The sequence below is a fragment of the Alligator mississippiensis genome, chromosome 3 (genome assembly GCF_030867095.1).
Source record: "Alligator mississippiensis isolate rAllMis1 chromosome 3, rAllMis1, whole genome shotgun sequence".
NCBI classification, from domain to species: domain Eukaryota; kingdom Metazoa; phylum Chordata; order Crocodylia; family Alligatoridae; genus Alligator; species Alligator mississippiensis.
In genome coordinates this window covers 167,388,554-167,413,470 of record NC_081826.1, presented here as the reverse complement: position 1 = coordinate 167,413,470, position 24,917 = coordinate 167,388,554, and the positions used below count along the sequence as shown (strand labels likewise).

Below are 24,917 nucleotides of genomic sequence, written 5' to 3'. Positions count from 1 at the left end.
AAGCCTACCTCCTCGCCCTACTGCATACTGTGACTGAGGAAAGCCCGGTCTGCCCAGCCCCATGGGGAAAGACCATTCTCTTTCCTTACTTTTACTTATTTTAGGATAAGGCTTAACACAAATAGGCCGCAATTGGACCTGGACAGGTTACAGGGGTGGGCAGATGAGAACAGGATGGATTTCAACACTGACAAGTGCAAGGTACTGCACCTGGGGAGGAAGAACCAGCAGCACACCTACAGGCTGGGGAGCTCCCTTCTCGTCAGTGCAGAGACAGAAAAGGATCTTGGAGTCATTATTGATGCCAAAACGAACATGGGCCAACAGTGTGGTGATGCGGTCAGGAAGGCCAACCGTACCTTGTCATGCATCCACAGATGCATCTCAAGCAGATCCAAAGAGGTGATCCTCCCCCTCTATGCGACACTGGTCAGGCTGCTGTTGAAGTACTGCATCCAGTTCTGGATGCCGCACTTCAGGAGGGATGTGGACAACATGGTCAAGAAGAGGAGGCATGATTAGGGGGGCAGCAGGGCAGGCCCTACAAGGAGAGGCTAAGGGACCTGAACCTGTTCAGCCTCCACAAGAGAAGGCTGAGGGGGGATCTAGTGGCCATTTACAAACTAGTCAGGGGGGACCAGCAGGCATTGGGAGAGTCCCTGTTCCCCCGAACACTACCAGGAGTGACAAGAAATAACGGCCACAAGCTGGAAGAGGGTATATTCAGGCTAGATATCAGGAGACGCTACTTCACCGTCAGGGCAGCTAGGATCTGGAACCAACTTCCAAGAGAAGTGGTGCCAGCTCCTACTCTGGGGGTCTTTAAGAGGAAGCTGAATGAACACCTTGCCTGGGTTGTTTGACCCCAGTACTCTTTCTTGCCATGGCAGGGGGTCAGACTTGATGATCTGCTCAGGTCCCTTCTGACCCTACCTACTATGAAACTATGAAACAAAGACATGTGAACTCTAATCAAGATTAACTAAGGCTGTCTTCCTGTCCTGACATGAAAGGATAAATAAGCAATTCTTCATATATAGTGCTTTTGGGGTAAAATTCCCCCTGTGCAAACAGATGTCACAAGGCCCATACATCACATCTTAGGGGCTCAAGTAGGACTTAAGTGGAGGCCAGTGGTCCCAAGTTCACACAAAAATCAATGACCTGAAATTGATGCTGGTTTGAACTACTGAGAGAAGCTGAATGCTATAGTACACCTTTAAAGGAGTTAACGCAGGTCACTGGTGCACATGCATAAATGGGATGGAGAGAAAGGCAAGAAAAATTGTTTTCCCATGTAAAAGAAGAAAGAAATGATTGTAAAAAGGGGTCAGGCAGATACACAATGAAATGAAAACTGGAGCTCCATAGGAGGTCACAGCATAAAAATATGCTTTCTGAAATTAGCAGCATAACTAATAATCCAAATGACTTCACACTCAGTGAGGTAGAGACAATAAACATACAAAGGTAAGCCAACAAGCCATCAGAGCCAAGTGAAATTTACCATAGAGCATAAAAACAGATTGAAACACAAATCTGTGCACAGAACATCCTAGAGAACTCATTAAATTCAAAGAAGGTCCCCAGAGCTTTCTAACATTAATATTCAAAATTCATTAGCTTATGGTTTTTAGCTTTGTCAGATGATGAATACCCAGGGGCAAACTAGAAGAATACACATACAGTGATGGACAGCATGTGTTTCTGAAGGGAAGAATCTTGACTTTCTTTTGAGGAGCAGAGGCAAGGTTAAGATCAGAAAAGCTGTGAAAATGAATCAGCCCATTTGAATTTTAGAAAGTTTCAGACAGGAACTCACATGATTGGATTTTTCCTTTATGCAGGAAGCCAAAGAAGCATATTAAGGAACCAGAAAAATCATGAAAGCAATTTTCCCACATGGACAGAGGCAGAGATCAGTATTCAGAGCTCCAGGCTTATCAGTCTAAGAGGTTGAACACCTCCTTCAGATTGGCCAGTGTTCCCAATCCCCAGAGAAGAGATGGAGAGATCAAGGCATTCTCCCTAACTCATAGGGTTGGCCCCTGTTTCTGTTCCAGAAGAGAAGGAAAGATTATGCGCTAAAATCTAAGTGTCAATCTGTGTAAACCTACAGTAACAATTTTGCACAAGATTTGCCATGGCTCTGTAGCTTCTGTAGTCATCTGTGCTACATTAAATCAATAGATCAGTGTTAAATAATTCCAATCCCTAATGGTAGCATTGTACATTCATTTTGGGCTGCTGCAGATGACAAAAAGAACATGACAAGGCTGAACCCCTCCCAGAGTCATTAGTTTGTGCTTGAGTAACTAAGAGCTGAATCTGGCCTGTGGATAGGTGACACAATCAGATGTGGTTACTCCACAAAAGTGGAGACACAAAGTTCATCTTGGGGAAAAAAGATGAAGAGTCATAAAGCAAAACCAATGCTTAGTCTGTTCAGTGAGGGGAAAAAAATGATTTTTTGTTTTCTCTGCTAAACAAACAAACAAAAACAATCCATTCAGATCTCAGAAATTTTCATCCATACAAAGGCAAAACTAACCAAATCAACACAAAAACTGTTTTATTTAGCCTAAGATGAATTGTTTTGTTTTCAGTGCTTGTGAGAAAAGCTAACAACATGAAAGTCTGTGTTCCTGGTGGTGAGAATAGCATCCTTGATCCTATAGTGGGTACAGCACTTATTCAGGATGTAGGAGATCTGCATTCAGTTTCCTCCAATATCTAAGGGGATTTGAAACACACGTCTCTCACCTCCCAAAGCAGATATAGACTATCCTTGGGTCCTTCCTAATGTAGCCTTCCTTCTGTAGTCACTCCACATGATAATGTATTACTGCTTAAATATTTATACAATATTTTGCATTAATCACAGTCATTGGACAAAATTAGCAAATAGGCATGGGAGCTGGGCCTGCAATTCAACATTGTCTTCCTATGACTATCAGCAAGCTAGAGTGCCATGCTCTCATGCTCTTTCTGCCTTTCTGACTCAGTGAATGTTTAATTACCATATTTACTCAAATACGAGGGGGAAAAAGCTCCTTGTGTTACATTAACATAAAAGGAATCATCAATAAATGCACTGCCTATCATTAAACTGCTACCAAAACCAGCATGGACACAGTAATGGAAACCAACTTTAAAGCTGATTAAATGCAGTCAACACTGAGCAGGACTATAAAACAGATAGCCCACTGTTGGGGCAAACAAACTGATAGGAACCTACCACAAAGATAGATTAGTGTGGTCTACTGTGTGCAGTCCCCCTCAGTAATGACTCTTTTTTCAAGTCATAGTGAGCCACTGCATTGACTATATTTCAACTTCTTCACTCCCACAGTTGACCTATACATTTTTTTTACCATCTCCAATAATTCCTGTTTCGTCACCAGCCTTAAATGCTGGCAAACATCCCTAAACAAGACTCCAAACAGTTCACTCAGAATCCCTCTGTCACCCCCTTTCTCAGCCTGTTGCTTATTGTCAGTGTGGCTCCATGCTCCATGAGGTGAAGCCTAACCAGATTGCCCTGTGCCTCATCTGCATATAAAATTTGGGAGGATCCTGGGACTTGTGACAAGAACAGCTGGCTTCAGTCATGAGTGGGAGGCTGATTATCACATGAATCCTTTTTGGTGGGGGAAGGAGGAGAGGAGGGGAGCTGGTATCTGGAGTACACACACATATTGAGCACTGCTGAGCTATGGGGTCACCATGGTCTGAAATGCTGTGGATTCTGCTGAGGTGCAGTCTAATAAACTATATGGTAAATCATGAGCCTTTTAGCTTTAGACTAATATCACGCATCGTGTTTTCAAATTTGCTCATTGCTTCCATGTGCTCAGGGAGAGCAGGGTCTGACAGTAAGGATATGGGGATGGGGCTATCTGACACCTCAGATTTATTTTCCTTCCTATAGCAGTGGGAGAAGAAAAAATCCAAGGCCAACCTTCAATATTTAGATTCTATACCTGGGAAATTATAACAAATTTATTAGAGGTGCATTGATACATCAGTCCCATATCAAGATTGGCACTAATATAAGGAAAATTGACAGCATTGGCAATTGACTTTTTTTAGCTGATGTAACTGATAATGTGGCTGATAAATGATACATGCGTGCGCACAGCCACTGCACAGCACACACGTAACCAAAACCACAGCCCAGCAGCGTGGAGAGCAGCCAGGTCCAGCTGGTAAGTCTGTTGTGGGGGAGCGAAGGGGCATGGGGAGGGCCAAATCAAAGCTCCCGCAGTGAGGGAGGGAGTGGATCTGGGGATGGAACTGGGGATGTCCTCAGATCTGCATATGGGGTGGGACGGGCTGCCTTTGTGCGCTGGGCCTGGAGCTGCACCAAGCCCTTCCCGGCAGGTGCTGGGCTGGCATATATTCAAGGTGGGCAGCAGCAGGGCTGGGAGGGAAGGCTGTGGGGGTTAGAGCCACCCCAAAAGTCACTGTAGCCCCCTCCCAGCACTGCTGCTGCACACCCCGAGCACAGCCCAGCCCAGCCCAGCCAGGAAGAGCTCAGCACACCCCCAGCCCCAGCCTACAGAAGCAGCCTCCCCCACTCCACATGCAGAGTTGGGAGGCATGCCCCCCGCCTCCCCCCATGCACAGTGGGAGCTTTCCCCCCTAGGCCTCCCATATGAGGCAAGGCTCTGCCTCATGCCCTGCCCCAGCCCCATCCCCACTCCCTCCCTCACCACAGGGGTCACTATCTGCCCCACATCCCTTCCCTCCCCCTGCCCCTTCCACCACAACAGACTTATCAGCAGGATGCTACTCTCCATACTACAGGGCTGCATATCAGCTATTGGATTGGTATCAGCCAATATGGCTTGTTAAAAAAATCAGCTATCGGTATCGTCCAGAAAAATCTCTATTGATGCACCCATAAAATTTTCCATACACAGATAATTTTGGGGGGGCTGTCTTATATTCAGGGTCATCCTATATTTGAGTAAATATGGTATTGAAACTACTTCAACAGAAGAAAGTGAAAGTGTCCTCACCCTGCCTTGAGCAACCAATGGGAGGAAATACTAAATACCCATAACCACTTCTGAAAACTGGCCTAGAGTGCACTTCTGTGGAAGAAAATATGCTATAGACATAGAGAAATGCTTCAGGCTACCTAAAAGAGGGACAGTGTTATCACTGAAAAAGATGGTATGCTACATTTCCTGCAAATCATTTATAAAACATGTTGCCTCTATAGTAACAATGATTTAATCTTGCTGTGGATCTAAATCTACTACAGACACTCATAAATTGCCAATACAGCAGTGAACTGAATGCTACAGTTAGTTTAGAAACAATTCATAATTAATTGGGTATATAAGTGCAGTAGACCCAATAGCTGCCAGATTATATAGCTTAGTTTGTTTTTGGCGTCTTAACTGCAAAGATGATGAGTAAGAATGATCATCACCACTCTGTAGCATAAAATTGATTTCCAAGGTGTACCATTTCCATGTGTAAAAAAGCATTTATATATTACACTAAGGCGTCTCACCTTGATAACTTATGCAACGGAAGACTGATTTATTTTGCAGCTTGAAAGAACAAAACTTAAAATCAACAAGTAAGATCCTATTCCTTAGTAAATGGAAACCAAGAGACTCTGTGTCATGACATGTCAGTCTTGCCAGTGAAGGGTGCTTCTAACACATGATCCATTACCCTAATAATCTGTCACAGAAAGATAGGTGTAACAGAGGTATATTTATACGTAAGAGGAAAAGGCCACGGTCCTGCTTCTGATGCTATGTAAAAGGAACTGCTTCTTCGCTGGTTTAATTTCACAGCTGTTTTTCCCAAAGATAGAACTGTTTATCTACCCAATAAAGTTATGAAATGAGGATTTCATCTAATATACTGCACTCTGTGGATACTCCTGTTCTAACTGCACCTTTTTTCTTTTGTTTACCTTGTTAGACAACATAAGGGGGGTGGGGGAGTCACTTCCAGTCATCTCTGTGAGTGCTCTCCCTGCAATAAGACACCAAAAGTGCATGTTGCTTTCACCCAACTCTTTCTAATGTTGCATATTTCTAGGATCACATCACCATTCCTACATGATATACTGGGAAGGAGATGATTTTCCCTGGGCTTGTTTCCCTCATACTTGATCAAAAGGGGCAAACACCTGACATCTTTGAGTGTTTTTTAATCATCATTGTTCATCGTGAGCTATCCATTTTCCTTTATTAAAATATATACTTTAGGCCATTGTAAAAATATTTGACCTAACCAATGCAATGATTTTGTTGCTTTTTCCTACTCTTTGCCTTGTCTGTTTAAATGGCAAGCGTCTTAGCCCTGGAGCTGTTTCAACAGAGTATAGTATAGCACAATAGTATTAGAGTTTGACTTCTTGGCACTATGAACATTAATAAGTAATAACTCTATACAATAGCTATTCTAAGTCAGCTTATGTCCTCCAGCTGTGCCCATTATCCATCAAATGCAGCTAAGCTAGTTATGACTTCTTTATTCTGAATTCAGCTCTTCTGATGATCTATAATACCTACCAATTGTCTGTGACCCTCAAGGAGTCTTCATCTGCTAGCCATTGTCCAAGAACAGCCACGGTCCATCTACATCTTTTCCAGTGCCAACAACCTTGCTGTATTAAAGGATAACCATAGAATCTACCAAAACCAGTCTGCTTTCTGGTCCTTTTGGTGCATTGTTGAAATGTATTAGAGAACTAACCCACGGTGTTTTGGGCCACTACTCTAGAACTCTAGAAGCTCATAGCAATTTTGTAAGGGCCAGGGACTGGAGATGGGATATTTCAAGGAATAATTGGGGGTTTTTTAGGTCTCATAAAAGCTATCCATACACATCAAAGACACCAGAAAAAAATAATTAATATTCCACTCAGTTACACTTTTTCTGTTGGTTTAACCACTGGGGGGAAAGAAATCATTTAATGAAGGGAAATCCCACAGACATCATGTTAGGCCTTTTCTCATTGGAATATTTTGTGGCCGGTCTCTGAGAAAAATACAGTAAGCACCTTGAGATTAATATGAAGGTGATGTTGTTATTAATATAATAAAAAGAGAGGTTCCTGGGTTTACATATAAAAATCATGCAGACTAGCAAAATCATAATTCAAAGTTAACATTCACTGTGCAGATGTCACCAATAGCTACAGCTGCTGGAAAAGCTGAAATGTACCAATGGGTTCTAATTAAATTCATGAGGAAAAAAAATAAAACTAGGCAAATATGGCTTGTGATGTCGGCTAATGGCTACATAAACCCAGCCATTTAGGTCATCCTTTTTTAATATTTCTGTCTCTTTACTTTCCAAAAGGAACCACCATTTTTGTTGCAATTCTCATATCTTTTACAGCTGAGGGATCTCTGAGGGCCTTTGTGTAATGTGTTTTTTAGTGCTTATTTAAGCCTTAACAAGAGGTGGGGTCCTATTGCTTCATAGCCTTCTCAGAGCCCCTCAATACATTTTCAAACAAAATGAAATAAGGTGTGGATTTCTAACAACAATTTAACAAACTTACGTGAACTATCAGGGCCATTTCTGCTCACTCTGATCTTACAGCCACATAACTCCTTTGATTTCAGTAAAATGACCCCAAATTCAGTAGCATCAGCCCATCAGTCTGCAGCCAGTGGGATCTCCAATACCTTCTCAATGCTGCAAGTAAAAAGAACATACCAACAGTAGATAGCTTCCTCTGTCTTACAAGAGGCCTGCTGAAAAGAAGTATTGATCATTCTTCCATGAAAACAAAGAAGCAGATACAGTGACAAAAGTCAGAGTACTATAGTCTCCATGGCTAAGTACAGACAGTCAAAAAGCCTGAGGCTGAATCAATTCAGTCTTTGCAGGTTAGTCTAAACTGCACAGATTAAATTGAAACACAAGTGAACAGACATTTGTCTTTGATTCAGGAAATGCAGCCACATGCCTCAGTGGCTCAAGCCAGAACCTCGGGGGTGCTAGAGTAAACCTCTCTGGCTGTGTGTTCACTTCCTCTTCCTGCTGCCCCCGAGGTCTCTGGGATTTGCAGTCCAGACTTACAGCAGCAGGATTCTGCAGGGTTTCTCATCACTTCATCTTCCTGCTTCCAGGTGTCTCTGGGATTTATAGTCCTGTTGTACCCAGCAGTGAGTTTGAGCAAAGGAAGCGGGGAGGGTAAAAACACCTCTTCCCCTGCTCCCAGCCAGAGTTTCCCCACGGGGAGTCCCTGATCCTGTACACTGGGCTGCATCCCCAGCTGCACTTGTCCTGCACACCCCCCTCCTCCGGCCTTGTCGGCCAGTCCTCACTGCTCTGGCTAGGGATCAGAGGGGCGGGGCCAGCCCTGCTGTCTGAAGTAGACAGCACAGCCCAGCATAGGGCTGCAAAGCATCTGGGACACTGGAGGACTCTGGTTCCACTTAAACCAGGAAGGGGTCCAAGGCAAGTTGCATAAACAGGTTTGACCCAAATCAGTTACGTCTGAATATATATTCAACCAGATTTATCTTAAATCATTTTCAGCCATTTTGAAACTGGTCTATGTGCAATGAGCTTCTGTTCTGTTACAGGTTTAAACCAGTTTCTGATCACTTAAACTGGTTTATATGCAACTTCTGTCCCTAGCCCATAAAAACTGGTTTGGTTACTTCCTAGCTCTCTTCATCTGGGTGAAGCATCTACTGAATACATGCAAGGCCACCCCCACTCCTTCACTTTAGGCAGCCATAAAGGTAGTTGGGTCTTGGCTCCCTGAGTACAGAACTGAGACAGGACAATTGAAGTTGGAACAGAGTTAGGCTAAGGTTTTGCCCCTTGTGCATCTGAAAGACCACATTTTGGATCCACACACTACAACTTTCCTGAAAAATATGGGCTACCAGTGCATGGCTTGGAGAAGTTCAGTCTGCTGACAGTACAATTCCTGCCTTCCCAGCCTTCTCTGGCATGTGCCCTGGTCACTTCAAGCTCTCAGAATCATAAAAAAGTACTTAGTATAGGAAACAAGCAGAAAAGAGAATGAAAACCAAAGGGCACTTAGAGACAGGCACAGCATGAAAAGAAAGTTCCAGCCACTTTCTCTCCAGGAAAAAAAAGACGTCCTAATGGAAAAATGTTGCAAAACTTTTTAGCCGCTCAGAAAGTGATTTGCCTAGGGCACCCATCATCTCTAACCCCAGAGCCAGCCTTGTCTGCTTCACCTCATTAGTTCCCATGTCAGGCTTCTCTCTCTCTCTCTTTCAACTGGTAACAGGAAGCTTCCAGAAAATGCTATTAATTCTCCCTATTCTCTTCCTCAACCACTTTTGTTCTTCCCCAGGGCACAGCATGTCTCCCCGACTCCCTTTTGGGCCTCCTCTTTTAATGTAGCTGGTCTCAGAGGCAAAGACTAATATTCTTTTATATATGCTCTGTAAGCCAATACTCTGAGTGTATAACAGTACAAGATAGCCTTATGCTTGGGTTGACAGGTGTTAGCAAGGACATGAAATGGTATTCAAAGGAAAAATGTATGGTACACTACATATGATGATTCAGTCTCACCTGGGGAGAGGGCCAAAAGGTTTGTGTCCCAAACCCTATTTTAGCAGTAGCAGCACAATGTAAACCCTGCCAAAATATCACTGGTTGTGGATAGGATCCCCAGGGAATCCCCCCAAAAAACAGGATAGATTACCAGCATGGTAACCAACCCCCGAACAAAAATAGAAGCCAAGGTGCAGAGGTCACAAATACTGAGAAAAGTCTGGTCTCACTAAGACTAAGATTTTATCCTCCAGCCTCAGATTAGAAGACAGGTAAATTTGACTTCCCCAGCTATGCTGCATACAGTCTTTACATGAGTCCTTTATGCTCCGAGTGCTCCCAGAGCCTCAGAGTGTTGAATCTCACTGCCATTAGCCCTCTATAGCTACTGGGAGGTGAACTGCACTCCGGTCCTTCTGGTGCCCAGTCGCACTCCTGTGCCCGAGTTCCAAATCATTTACACCTACGCAAACTCATCCAGGGTAGAAGGATTGTACTGAAGTCATGATTTGAAGTACAGCCTCTTCCCAGATCTCCCTGAGGATCCAGTTTGGCCTCTGATAATGGGTTGATGTGCCAAATGGAAAAACTAAGCTCGACTCAGGCTGGCAGAATCCGTCTGAAAAATGATAGCTGGTTGGAAAAACACAAATATGCTGCTCTTAAACTGAACATATCTGGTTCCGGAAACAGGGACCAAGTGTGGGGCCCAGAAAGGCAAGTGTTACTGAGTCACAAATCTAGAGCCATTTTTCAATACTATCTCCATTCAGGAGGGAGAAATTTCAATTTGTCTACACTTACTGGTTAAGTTAACCATGAATATCACAAAATTCTTTTGAGGAGATTTGCCCCTTTTTCTGTCCATTATTTACCCATGAGTTAGGGGATCACAATTTCCTCCAGTTTGTCAGCTGAATACATCTCTGACTAACTCTTGGGGTGTAGACTTCTTGCAAAGGGATTTACTGTGATTTTTCAACATATAAATTGTGCTCAGCTTGTTTAGACATTCAAGTCACATGCTACATTCTTATTGGCTAGCTGTCTCTGAATATATTTTGCAATCTGTCTGGAATTGATTCCCACTGTGTAGTGATCTGAGTCTAAATCCCTGAGCCAAATTCTGACATTTCTCATAGGAGGAGCATTGAACATGGAAGTATAGCTGGCCAAGACACTTTGCCTCAGCAGAACTGACCAGGCAGAATGATGAAGGTGAGCTAGCTTAAATACTGTGGCGTGGCAGTGAATGTTACAAGGCACTAGTGAAGCAATATAGGCATATGAAGAGAGCTGTTCAATATAGTGTCAGCTAGTGACACAGGACTTCAACAAAGAGACTGTAAGACTGTAACCCAAAGCTTCAACTTAAACCACTAAATGAGAATCATGCCATTGACTTCAGTAAGTAGAAAAGAAGGCAGGAAACTGTGCAGTCTCTCCCACAGGTCTACATGCAATCTGAATTCAGCTCCAGATTTCTTTGTATGCAAAAAGGCTTTTAAAACTGAAACCATGGACTATACGTTGAACCTAGGGATAACTTGCTAGCTCGCAACACAAAGCAATCCATTTCCTTTGCCCCAGGGTGTCTAAAAGGAAAAAAGCTTTAAGGAAATGCAGAGGGAAATGTAATCTGCAAAATCCAAACCCTTCAGAATATTTTTCTATTACTCCCAGTTTTGCTTTGAAGGGAACCTTAAAACACAACCAAGCCAAACAGGACTAAATTAAGAGTTTCTGACAGTCACAATCTTCTTTTAAAGGGCTAATTTCAAAAATTTCTTGACAGAAAACATCAGAAACTGTAGATAACAAAGATTTCATACAAAGCAAAGTATTAAGCTACTCTCCATATTCTTTTTGCATATATAAATATTAACCATCCTATATGCTCCTTTTGCATGCATGACACTCGCTGCTGTCAATAAGCAGAGACAAATTAAAATACCGAGTCAGTGCGAGACAGAATCGCTGTCCCAATAATTACGGAGGGGTGCAGCACGCTCAACACAGTGGCAGCTGCTCTGTGAGGCTTTGATAGAGGTGAGTACTGGGCAAGAGCAGACTGCACGTGAGCTAATTAAAAAACACTGGAAGGAGGGTTTTGAGTTTTGGAAAAGGATATAATAACTCCCAGGACGTTAGAACATAATATGCATCTTGTTGAGAGAATACAAACCTAGCATTACAGCAAAATAATTGTTTCATTAGAATGTCTGTGAAAGAGGGAGAGGTGGATCAGTATTCATTTTGCACTGTCTGAATGCCCTCTGGGGAAAATAATTTAATTAGATCTATATTTTATTTTTTGTAAATACAGACCTAGATGGAGGGTTGAGGAAGAAAATATTTGTATTCTTGAACAGTTTTGAAGGAAGAGTGCTGACATTCTGCAGTATTCATACCTTTAAAAAAAAGGTGCATATAACTGATTTTATAAGGGCATTTAAGATCAGTCTGAAAAATATATGGTGAATGGCACAAGCGAATTTGAAATAATAAAAAGATAACATCCTAGTGTTAAAAAACATACAGACAATGGACACGGAAAAATTGATTACTCTGGCTCAAATGCATTGCAGTAAAACTGAAATACAAGGCTTAAACAAGTGATTTTTCCAAGATTCCTCAAAATGTATTTGCATTTGTGCAGATATAATTATACTCAAGTGACCATGTAAACCTCCGCCCAAAAATGATGTAAGCTCACAATGGGTGCATCTACATGTTTATTAATGCACCCTAGTTACTGCACATTAAGTTTAGTAATTGGTTAACCAAGTAATAATTCAATGTGCAGTAACTCATGCTACTGTGCAGTAGGCACAGCCAGTTTTTTAGTGACACTTACTGCACAGTAGGTTAATAATACTGTACAGTAGTGTATTAGCACAAGGTTTTACCTGGCACGGTACAGCACAATGTTATTAGGCTACTGTGCAGTATGCGTTTCCTGTAGACATGCCCAGTATGTCTTTCTTGCTTGAGTAGTATGGCACAATGGGAAGAGTCAAATAAGTAAAGCTAAGTACATGCATAAGCCTTAATGGCTAAGTACAAACAGTCAAAAAACCTGAGGCTGAATCAATTCAGTCTTTGTAGGTTTGTCTAAGCTGTGTAGATTGAACCAACAAGCAAGTGAACAAAAATTCACTTTTGATGGCAGAAATGATTGAATCCACATGTGTGCAGTTGCCTAGGCCAGAAGCTGGGGGGCACTAGAACATGCCTCCCTACTTGGCTAGACCAGACAGTTTGGGCCAAGGCTAGCCTGCCCACACTGCAAGGAGAGGTTTCCAGGGAAAATGCAAAGCATGATGCTGGGGTCCTGTGGATTAACTTGAATCTGGAAGGGATCTGGGACAGAAGTTTAATAAACCAATTTAACCTAAATCAGTTAAGCCTGAAACTGCATCCAGCCAAGTTTATCTGACACCAGTTTGAGCCATTTTGAAAGTGGTTTATGTGCACTGAACTTCTGTTCTGTTACAGACTTCAACCGGGTACCAATCACTTATACCGATTTATGTGTAATTTCCATCCCTAGCCAATAAGATCAGGAACTTGAAATTGGGTACCATCATTCAAAACTGTGGAGAACCAGAAATGAATGCATAAGACTTAGATAGAGGATTGAACTTTCAACTAAGAGATATTCAAATTTTCTTTCAAAACTGTTTTTCAATGGAAAATTCTGATTTGGGGAGGGGGGTTTAAACAAAGAATGTGTGCTGTCTGGAAAATCTTCATATTTTGAAAAAAAATTGATTATGCAGAAAAAAATCCCTCAATTTCTGACCAGTTCTATTGCAGTCCTTAAACAGGTGAAGTTTTACCGTTGTAGATATTAGTGCATGCAGAATTTCACTCATAAATTTGTCAGGTAAAAAAAAATACTGTTTACATGAATTAGTGTTGCATAATCAAACCATGATTTTATCCTTTGGGACAATATTGTACAAAAAAAAGTATGTCAAAGATTAATGCTATTTGCATAACAGGACTCATTTATTAGAAAGTTTAAAAATTGATCAAAGTGAAAAAAAAGTTTGTTTAAATATTTTTAAAGGAGTCTTACCATGAGGTATTGGCCTCTCTTTTGTGGATACTACATGAAACAAAATTGTAAATAAGAATAATTTAGAAACCAGCAAATGTTATTTTTGCTACATTTAGCACTGAATATAAATGCATAAAAATAAAGTTTCTGTTTTTCCATGTCATTAGAAACTAGTTTTAATTGGACTAATACAATTATTATATTCTGAAATGTCCAATAAATATGCACATCTAGGTGAAGTCAGAGATCAATGTTAAAACAGTTCAATGCATCACTTAGTCTAATAGTGAAGGTTCCTTGGGATCAGGCAAGCTCATAGTCACATCTGAGACACCTGGGCAGAAGATGTGACCTTGTGGGCATTTGGAGAGCTAATTTGAATAAAGTCAGCTAGAAATTAAGACAGCTTTCCACTAATTTTACATCTCTAGTTTGAACACATTCTCAAAAAAATGCTATTTTTTTCCTGTTGTAAAAGAAAGGTTAGGCTGATAACACAAGGAATGGTAGGGTTTGACTTCTGGAGAAAGTGGAAGCCCTTCAATAGAAGGAGAAAAGTATCCTAAAAGCCCCAAGATTTCTCTATCAAATGTCCTCCCTGTTTCTTAAGTTTATAAACATCATGTCTCTTTATTGTCTCCTATAGCCTGATTGCCTCAAGTCATTTCCTTCCTACCAGCTATAAAATCCTTTGCTCCCCATGTTCCTTGGGCTTACTGTGATTCTATCAAGTCTTGACAACTATATCATCCTGTCTGGATGCCCTGCTTTCTATCAGGCTATTTCAGTTCTTCCAGTATATTGCTATCATCCAAAAACTTGTTTGAAGGTCATGATCCTCACTGGCTGATTGGCGCATATCACCTAACTGGAGATGTCAACTTAAGTGAGAAGGGTCAGCTTCCACTAAAATATGTACATGTGTGTGGACACACACACATGCATACACACACACCTTTGTTGTTTTCTTGAAGCCTGAATATGTGAACTAAGTCAATGCTAAAAAATCGAAAACAAAAAGTAAAAGAAAGAAAATCACCAGTTTTATGCCAATCCTATACATTTTTAGGCCCCAATTCATGATCACCAAGTGTTTAGAGTTGCTGGTGCAGATTATATAAACTGACAATTCATTAGCACTCTGCACTTTACACTCTGGGATATAAATAGGTGATAAAATGATCTAGGCACTTCCTTAGTCTGTGCAAGTTCCCTAACCAATCCCCACACCACTCTCTAATGGGAAGCCCTTTTTATCCCTTGGCAACTTTTGTCAAATTTCCAGGCTAGCAGAAAGAAGCAATCTCCGTGGGTAGATTGTTGTTGATGTGAATAAGAAGAGCAGATAAGGTTTTTCAGAGAGCACCCACAACATTTCCCAGCACTTGGAGATTTTTGAATTACAGATTCTCACAAAGCAACCTGTCATTCCTGGCTTTGATTTTTATTTGAATCGAAATGTTTATTTGTTATGAATAAAATATACATACAAACAGGAAAGCAAGGTAAGAAGTAGGATGATGTATGAAGATGCTGTGAATGTATTAAACTGTTGATTCTACATAATTTTGCTTTCTTTTAGTGTACACATACATACATAGACATACCAAGCCCCTAGAGTGTATTGTTGCATTTTAATAATCAACTCATTCAACTATTTCAATTAATGGGGTCAGCTATTGGCTTTCTTAAGGGATTATGCACTACCCGCATGGATGTGGAGCTCTCCAAGGTGTGTGGTCTGGGTGCAAGTAGGTGCAGCGCTCTCTCTGGGATGGGCAGGTAAAACAAACCACTTCCTGCAATGAATTTTGTGGGTTTGCTTTATTTTTTTTATTCAGAGCTGATAAAGTCAAATAAGCAACATTGCTTGCAGGAAATGAAATCTGGAAAATACATTGTTTTAGGAAAACAGAAACTGAATTTTCTAAATTCCCAGAAACCCACTAGGGATGCACTTCTCCATTTCCTTTTCTCCCTGTGAAGAGCCTTCTAGGTGGGAAAATTGAGAGCTGTCACTTTGATTTCCCCTGAATGCAAAAAATTAAAACTTTTTTAACACAGTTCAACATTTCCCTGAGGTAAAATCTCCCCTGGAATTACCCTTTGCTGAAGAAGGGCTGCAAAATAGCATCAGCCTTAACAAGAATTTGCACGGTCCCCTCTCTACAGCTGGCCTTTATAAATGGGACTGAGATAGGTTGTGCAGCCTGGGGCTTAAAGGGAGAGGAGCCCCCTTGCTTCCTTCACTCATAGGATGCTTCCTTCACTCATGTGTACTGATAATGCAAGAATTCTCTTTACCCCCTGTATCCTATATCTGTACAAGGCTCTGGTACAACCTACCCTGATCCTATTGTGTGGCAGAGAAGGAACAGCTGTGGCAGAGGTTGCCAAATGCCAACGCATCTAGTTACTGTTATGGACATATTCATCTGGATTCAGGAGAGGTAGACATAAAGAGATTCAAACCTCAAGGAAAGCAAGTAATTGGCTTGGTTGGTCACTCCCTGAAGACCAAACCCATGAGCTGATCCACTAAAGCCTAATTTGCTCTCCCTTGTAACCAAAGGATTGTCTTGTTCATCAGACACAAAAGGAATTGGCCAATAAATATTTTTTGGCTTGTTCTCCTAGGCTGTGATGGGCAAGAATTTTAATCTGGAGCTAAGATATGCAATGGTGGTTCTGCAGTTTACAGATGCACAAAAGCCTTTCTGCTAAATGACTGATGCCCTTTTGGATAACCCACACTGTACATCAGCACATATAGGAAGGATATTATAGGGACAGGATATTCAAGAGAAAGTGTGGTTACAGGAGGAGAATAAAGCCTTATTTATTTAAAGGATTAAGCTCACTTTGCAGCATTCACTCCACGCAATACTACAAGGAGGGCAGATCACACACAGTGCATTCACCCCAGTGCACAGAGTAGCTTCCACTATAAAACAGCAAAATATTTGTGACCAGACTCCCCCTGAGAGACTGGCATCCATATAAACTATACGCTGCCTTATATCCCTTTTCTTAGAGGGGGAAACAATAAGTTAAAACAAAAATAAACCAAGAATGAAGCCATCCCACAAAAGAAAATGAAATCAGAGGCAGAGCAGAGAAGGCTCATAACATAAAAGCATATCGCTTTGAAGCCACCCCAACACTTTTCCCTCTAGCTTCAGCCATTTTGCTGAGCTTTATTAAAATAGCATGTCTGCAGAGGAATTACTTGAAAGAGAAAAGTAATAGATTTTCAGAACCAATGAAAACAACCCCCCCAGAAACAGCTGAGGTTTTCATTCCCAGACGGGAGCTCTTTCATTCTTCTCTCATCTTCATCCATCATGAGCTAGGATGGATCAAACCACAAAGGATTTCTGTGATGGGGTTGCCAAGTATCTTGGGAATATACTGGTCAGTAAACAAACTGAAGCTTCTACCATAAATGCCCTGTAACTCTGAACTGGGAGGCAATGAGTATCCTTTATGATGCGGGTGATGGGGCCACATAGAAAAACATTAACTGGGCTTTTTTTTTCCCCTGGCAGCATATCAACAATATATAAATGAAGAAGAGAAGGAGGGGGGCGGTCTCCATGGGCAGCTTGTTGTGTATGGGAATAAAGCAAAGCAGATGCAACCCCTTATACTCAGCCAAACACATTTCCTGGCACACTAAGATATTTGAATTATAGCTTTGCGTCTCTTCCTAGTTAGGGTTTTTATTTTAGTCTATATTCATTGAAATGTTAATTTGTTGGGTCCGTTTTAAAATAAGGCTGCATAATAGGAAACAGAGAGGAGAGATTACACTGGCAGCGACAAAAAAGCTTCCTCTGCATTAAAAAAAAAAAAAGCTGAACAATATAGTAGGTAACATACTAAGTGGCTTTTTCTTTTTACTATAAAACGCTGTATACTTTAATGAACACTAATGAAGAAGTGTTCTGTTGGTGACATATATATATCATGGGCTCAATATTGAAGCTTTTGAAATCCCACAGACTTTGGTAAAAGTTGATAGCACTTGTCACCTTGTAGGATTGCCTCCAATTTTTCATCCTTTGATTCTGATCGGTTTCATCTACCTTTTTCAATCCATTTCATTGGACTAATGTAAATGACAGTTTCCTGGGCTGGGAATCTGGCTCATTCTTCCAGCACATCTACCCGTTTCAATGCATAGATCCCACGCCCAGTGGAATATGCGAGACACCCACTGTATAACCATTCTGCAACACTCAAACAAGGTCACACAGGAGCTTCCTCACCAGCACCCAAACTCTTGATGCTACACCCAAGGAGACACAAGTACAGATGTGGAATGAGAGGCTGAAAAATACCTGACAGTGGAAAAATGAAAATTCCAGCAGCCAATTCCTTACCACCAGGGGCTGATGAACCATGGCAAAGGTGGCAATGTCTCAACCATCTATGTACCAGAGTCAGACCCTCCAAGGAACTAATGAAGAAGTAGGGCTACACCGGAGGCAGACAATTATTTGGGCCTGCCGGCCACATAGGCAGTTCTGGGAAGCAGCTGATGGCCAGTCAGCACTGCCCCCTCCCCCCCCACCCAAACAACCAAGAGCCCATGCACCCTGTAGCTCCTCCCCACCACTGCCAACAGTTCATAGCTGCAGCCTCATCCCTAGCCCCATGCCCACTTAGGACTCACTCCAGCCGGCATGGACCAGCCCTGACCCCGGCCCACCTCAAGCCTGCTCCAGGCCACCCGTGCACGCTAAGCAATATCAGCAGCTGGGCAGAAGCTGCTGCACAGCATGGAGAAAGCAGCTCCTCACCCTCACTGCTGCCAGGCCCTTCTGGGAGTTGCCTGGAGCCTGTGCCCAGGCAATCCAGGAGGCTACAGCAAGAAGGACCCAGCAACAGTGAAGTGGAGGGACTGCTTTTTCTCACACTGAGCAGCAGCTTCTGTCTGGCTGTTGCAGCTGCTGCCGCCGTTCAGTGCAGGTGGGTGCATCTGGAGTAGGCACAGGGCAGGCCAGTGTTGGGGCTGTGCACACGGGTCCCCACCAGTAAGCAGCAGCCAGAAGGAGCCACTGCCACATGGGCTGCCTAGAAAGGCAGTGCAGCTGCAGAGCTGCGCCAGCCCCACTGCATGCCCAAGGAAGGTGGGACATGCCATGTGTCAAACAGCAGCTGGGCCAGGCAGGACTGAGGGGCCCGTGTGGGTCAGATAAAGTCCCTGCATGGGCCAGATCTGGCCCATGGGCTGTATTTTGCCTACCCCTGGGCTATACCTTTGGCCCAACCATCTATGACTGCAGTACAGAACCTCAGACTGTGCAACACCTGCTGTTTGAAGGCACATGTACAGTGAAAGCCCTCACAATGTACAACAAATGAGCTCAAGCATATATAACATAATGGTCAAATGTGGTATAGAGACATGAGAAGAAGATGACTCCCAGCAGAACCACTGACCAACCATCTGTTTTAGTGGGAATAGGATTAGGATCCTGAAATTCATGTCCCTTATCTGATAACTCCTGGAACAGGAGGCCTCCAGCAGTCTCCGGAGTAAAAGTGAAAGCAAATGATAAAATCAGGTTTAATTAGTGTAAACAAGTAGTCAAATGATTTAATGACATAGTTCAAATTCTACTCTCATTTTTATGGGTGGATAGAATTTTAATCCTTATATCTCTTCTCTTCCCATTTTCCTGAGGTTTAAGCAAAATAACACTAATTATCAGAGAGATTATTCCTAAGCTTTACTACACATTGGTTTCCAGGAAGATTCCAATGACTAGAAGCTTTTGGATCCCTGGCGAGGGAGGCAGGGGGGATCTTTCCATTAAACTGGGAAGCGCTCCCAACTTGCATCTCATTAGTCCTGTCACCTTGCATTACACCTTGAGAATTCATGGGCAAAAGGGTTGTGACACAGCAAAATGCTTATAGCCTGGATATTTGCTAGGCCACCCAAATTAACCATTCAATTATTCTCAAAAGGAAAAAAAATTGAAGAGTCTGCAGAAGATCCGAGTTCAGTGCAAATCTATTAGTCGCACACTTGTAAGTAAGTATACTTCGGAATCAGTAGAGAAGTGGCATCTTCTAAGGCAGGGTAAAGTGGTAATTGGAAAGCAGACCCTGAGAGTGCTCGATAACCTTTATAGTGATGGGCTTAAATATGTTAAATCTTTACAGGGGCTGGCTTCTTGAATCTCCAAAATTTCCATACAAGTGTGTGACAGGTGTGAAGCTTGAGAACTTTGAAAACTCAGCACTAGAGCTAGACAAAAGCAATTCAAAATAATAAAGTTAACTCAAAATTTCAGGGAAAAATCCGTAGCATCCCCGAGAGATGGAGCAACTTCTTAAGAAGCAAGTAACATAGGCAATACAATTCTCTTTGGCTTGCTGGCAATATTTTAACAAGGGAGTGCTACAAAATCATGACACTGACCATTAGCAAGCATCACCAAGAAAAGGTAGCTGTTTGTACAGTGTATAGCTGAAAGAGCAAAGGCAGGAAAGTTTCTGCATAAGAAAGAGCAAACAGCCCCTTTGCTGACCAAGAACTGAGGATGGATGCAGAGCACTGAATTTGCACTTAGACATATGTATGACAGTTGCAATTATTGTCACTGTAAAGTAGATTGTATAGTAAATTAGGATTTTGTTCCTTTAAAAACAATCTTTCCTTTTAGAGATTCCGGGCATACTGAAAGAGCATCTTCTAAAAAGATAGTTCATCCCAGTACCTCTTAGAAAGAGCTTAAGGGATTGGAAAGCAGAACCATCACAACCTCTAACTTTATAACTAAACCCCTTAACTAAAGTAACAGGATTTTTTACACTAAGCTCAGCTTGATATCAGTCCTCTTCTTGCACGCTGGTGTCTTGAGGTAATTTTAAATCTTGCAAACAGAATAAAGCATTTTATTTTTTATTTCTCTTAATGTAATACTTCTAGACAACCCTATAGGACAGTGATGTATGTTGACACTGGCCTGACATTTAAGTCAACACTTATGGATATACCAAGAAGTCCCAGTCTGAAAATAGATATTGCTGGCAGATGATGTGCGAATCAGTTTGGACAGTTCCCTCCAGAAATGCTTATAGTCTTCAAGGGCCTGATTCTCCATTGTCTTATAGCTATGTAGAAAGGGATAGTTAGCTGCGTTAGTCTGAAGTCAGGCATCTGATGAAGTAAGCCTGCTGCTTACAAAAGCTTATGCTATGCACCTCTGATTTATTTAGTCTATAAGATGCAAATCTACCCTGCCTTCTTATAGCTATGGAAGAGGCAAGGATTTTTGTGGGTAATATCTTTTACTGAACCAACTGCATAGCTGGGATAAAGTTAGACAAGCTTTTGAATGCAAGGCATTCTTCATCAGGTCTGAGGAAGAATATAGCTATGTAGTCATTTCCACATATGCCAGATAGGAATAAAATGCTATTAAATCAGGCTGATGGCATGTTCCATTTACTTTTACTAGAAGCAAATGGCTGCACAACATTCAGAGCAATGAAGAAACTGCTTCCAGGTTGTCAAGGCATTTAGCAAGTCTTTTTGTTCTAAGAATGTAAGAACAAAAGAAATACCATAGTGGGTCAGACCACAAGTCTGCCTAGCCCAGGATACAGTAACACAGTGACAAAAAATGGATGGTATGGGGAAGAGATTTAAGCAGGGCATATCCAGAGTGATCTATTCTCTGCCCCTCTCCAGCATTCAGAGGCCTAAGAAGTCTTTATTTTGAGTCTCCACTGCTTACTGTCTGTCTAGTTTAATATCCACTGATGAGGTTATCCTCCATATGCTGTGTTAACAGAGCATCTAGTAAAATGAAGACCTGCTTCATAAATGGGGTTGCTAGGCACTTCCACAATACAAATAAAAATGATTATGTTGTAGACTTAAGGCACCTCAATGTTATAACTGATACTGCAATATTAACATCCATCAGTGGCTTTGCTACCAACGATGCAGATAAGGATGTGAATTTAAATGTAAAGTAAATTAAATGTATTCCAGCAGATAACAATAAACAGATTAATCCTTCCTTTATACAATCTTAGTGTGATCAATGAAAATATCTTACAAGTTATTAATTTATATACAATGAAAAACAGGAATACCAATCTTTATGAAAATGAGCATCAACAATTTACTGATTAGACATAACTCACAATAATCATTCTAACTTACAAGTAAACTTTGTTATACATCTTTACACAAGTTGTTTAAGATAATGCTTGCTCAACCTATTTTATTTTGATCAACTTCCATTGACTAAGGGATAGTACGGTAAGCATAAGAGCTAGAAGCAGGTCTGCTAGTCTTCTGAGATTTCCTAAGACAGGAACATTTGAATTCTAAACATTTCTGGGAGCCCACAGTTAGCATTTCTGTAAGCCTGTTATTCCACTTAAGATACCGCCAATGAGCCAAACTGCTGAGAGGTACTGACACAGAAATTGAGAGAGGGAGAAAAGAACCTCGGAAATGGACATGAAGTGCCATTGTCATATAGCTGTTAACAACTGTTTAAAATGAAACAACACTATTAGTTGCTATTATTACAACAATATTTGTTATTACTTAAACAAACAACCTTGTGGAATGCAGAGAAAAATCAGAGATAAGTTTCAATGAACAACCTTAAATCTGGCCCTGCATCCTACTTGAGATCCATTTCTAGTGTGATGTCTGGTGATGAACTGAAACACAAGCGAGGAGGTCCCTATTTGGATAAGACCCCAAGCTGAGTTTCTAACCATGACCTTTTAAGCAAAAATCCTTTCACTTCAAAATGGAGCAAATTTGATATGAAAATTCACTAAGAATCAATTACCATAGAATAGCAATGTTAGCATTCACAATACCAAAGTCAATGGGACTATCCTCACACCACGCTTCGGCTGTGTAAAGAACTGGGGCTTTGAAATGTGTCTCTCTATCACAGCTATGAAATGAGGATAGATGTAATCCTGCAACCCCTGGGAAAATTGTGGGGGTTAATTAAGGTCTGAAAGTTTGCTGAGATTGAAATGACTAATCCTAAATGCAAAACATGGTACATATCATGGACTGTCTTGCCTCCTGCTGTCTCATCCTCCAGCTGCTCAGTTGACTACAGGGGACAAATGCCTTGGAAACTGTAACAGCTGTGGTGCCCATCAAACCAATAGAATGCACTTCAAATTTTTCAAAACATCTTTCATACTGAGTCATCCTCAGAGTACACATTCAAGGGGGGAAAGATTTGCTGAAGGTAAGAAGGTGAAATGTAAAGAGAGAGAAGAGATTTCTGCTCCAGCTGTGCCTGTCTGTTGGCCTGTCTCTGCCCTGCAGTTAGCGTGGTCATTTGAGCTGTGCAGTGAACCTAAAAAAAAAAGCTACCAATCAGAATGCAAATCACTTGGCATTGGTGGAAATGGATTACTCCAACTGCAGGGAAGTGAAGAATCAGATTATCAGTACCTGTTATTTAGGCTGAGTGCCCAGATTTCCAACAGTTTTTTTTCAGCATCTCCACTTCACACTGTGGTTTCTTAATTGCATTGAATTGCCTATTAATTTAGTGACTAAAAATTAGTGGGGCAGAGGAAGTACATCTCTCCTGTGATTTGTGGAAGGTCTTTGCTCATTTAACAAATCTGAAGTGTAGCTAAATAGCTCTTTCAAATTTCCACTTTCTATTCTAGAGAAAGCTCTGGTATTTAGATGCTTGTTTTTATTCCAAACCAGAATGATACACTAAAATATTGAATATAATTTTGCAAAATGCTGCGTTTCTGAACAGATTTGTTTTACACTGAACTGTGTCTATCTGAGCTCCCATGGTGCAACGTTTAGTGTAGGTATCTCATGGTCTTATGACACCTATGATGCATGACTGTGGTTCAGAAGAGAGACTGTGGGCTATCATGGCAGACATTGTTCACCCAGGGATCCAAGCCTACAGAAAGTAGAAGGCAGCATGAGGCACCTGGACAACTTTCATGAAACACTGACAGCTCAGGGGTACTCAGCTGACTGTCAAAATGAGTCAAAGTGAAATATTTTAAATTTGTCTCAACAAGTCAAAATATTTCTCTGCAGCTTAACTCCACACAAAACATTTTCTTGCTATGTAAAACTTGACATTTTGGGAAAAGTCAATACCTTCCTGTGGAAATTCTCCATTTTGTAGAAACTGCTTGTACCACTGAAAAAAAACCCAATAAAGGATAAAGAAAAAACCAAAATGTGAGAATCAGCTCTGACTGAGGGAAGTTAAAGTTAACAATCCTATAAAACACAGGAAGATTAGTTCTGGATGGGGACTATAGTGTGTGTGGGCTATATGATGCCATATTTGTAGATATAGCCACTGAAACAATAGCTCCATACTTCTGTCTGTAGAGTTTGCCATTCCAACCTCTGTCCAAGCATGTTGGTGTTATGATTGCTATATACGTAAGTAAAAATGTGCCTTTATATTTTTTAAGATTATATTACTTTTAAATTAATTATTGCACCAAAAATATATTAAACTAAATTTGGCCCACATTATCTTCTTACTTTCTGGAAACCTTTGAGTGATGAGACTTTTCTGAATGGTCTAAAATGTATAAAAGTATATGATATAGTTGTAAAATAAATCGGGTTAACAGCCACAGTTACAGTAGAAAAATAGATACTTCGAAGGACAGAAATGCCACCTATGTATGACACTCCACTGAACTGAGAAGAGATGGATTATGTGGGAAAATGATCCTTGCCTAGCTTGGGAAATGAAAAGAACAGGCCCCATGCTAATCTGCTTCCATCATTGGCCAATACCTAATGCTTCAAAGGAAAGCAAAAACCACCAAAATGCACCTGCACAGGAGGAGACATCAAGTACTCCTTATCCCAGAGGCAATCAATCAGCCAAGATCCCAAAATATGAGATCTGATTAATATCAAATGTAAATATATGGGCATTTTTAACATGAAAGAGAGGCAAACTCAATGCATTACCCCACTGAGTCTCACAGGGCACATCTACACAAGACACTTTACTGCACAATAGAGCTAATTACTGTGCAGTAAGCATCCATGTCTAAATGTGTAGATGCTTACTGCGCAGTAATTGGCTCCAACTATGAGTAAATTTGCTACCTGCAAATGCAAGTAGCATATTTACTCAAGATTACTTACTGTGCAGTAGCACATGTGTAGACGCCTGACCAGGAACAAGTGTGCTCCTGGTCAGCCAGGCAGCAGGGGGCAAGAGATTTCTCCCTGCCCCTGGGAGCTGCCTGCTGCCAGGGCGGACTCTGCCACCAGAGCCCAGGTGGGGACAAGGTT

General features: G+C 41.5%; 1 long non-coding RNA gene across 1 annotated transcript in view; it reads right to left on the bottom strand.

The window, feature by feature from the left end:
• Nucleotides 1–24,917, bottom strand: part of LOC132249462 (uncharacterized) — a 123,204-nt gene that overhangs the window by 15,642 nt on the left and 82,645 nt on the right. Inside the window, exon 3 of the long non-coding RNA XR_009460934.1 lies at nt 7,544–7,680. This is a non-coding gene — a long non-coding RNA (uncharacterized LOC132249462). The remainder of the gene's footprint in view (nt 1–7,543; nt 7,681–24,917) is intronic.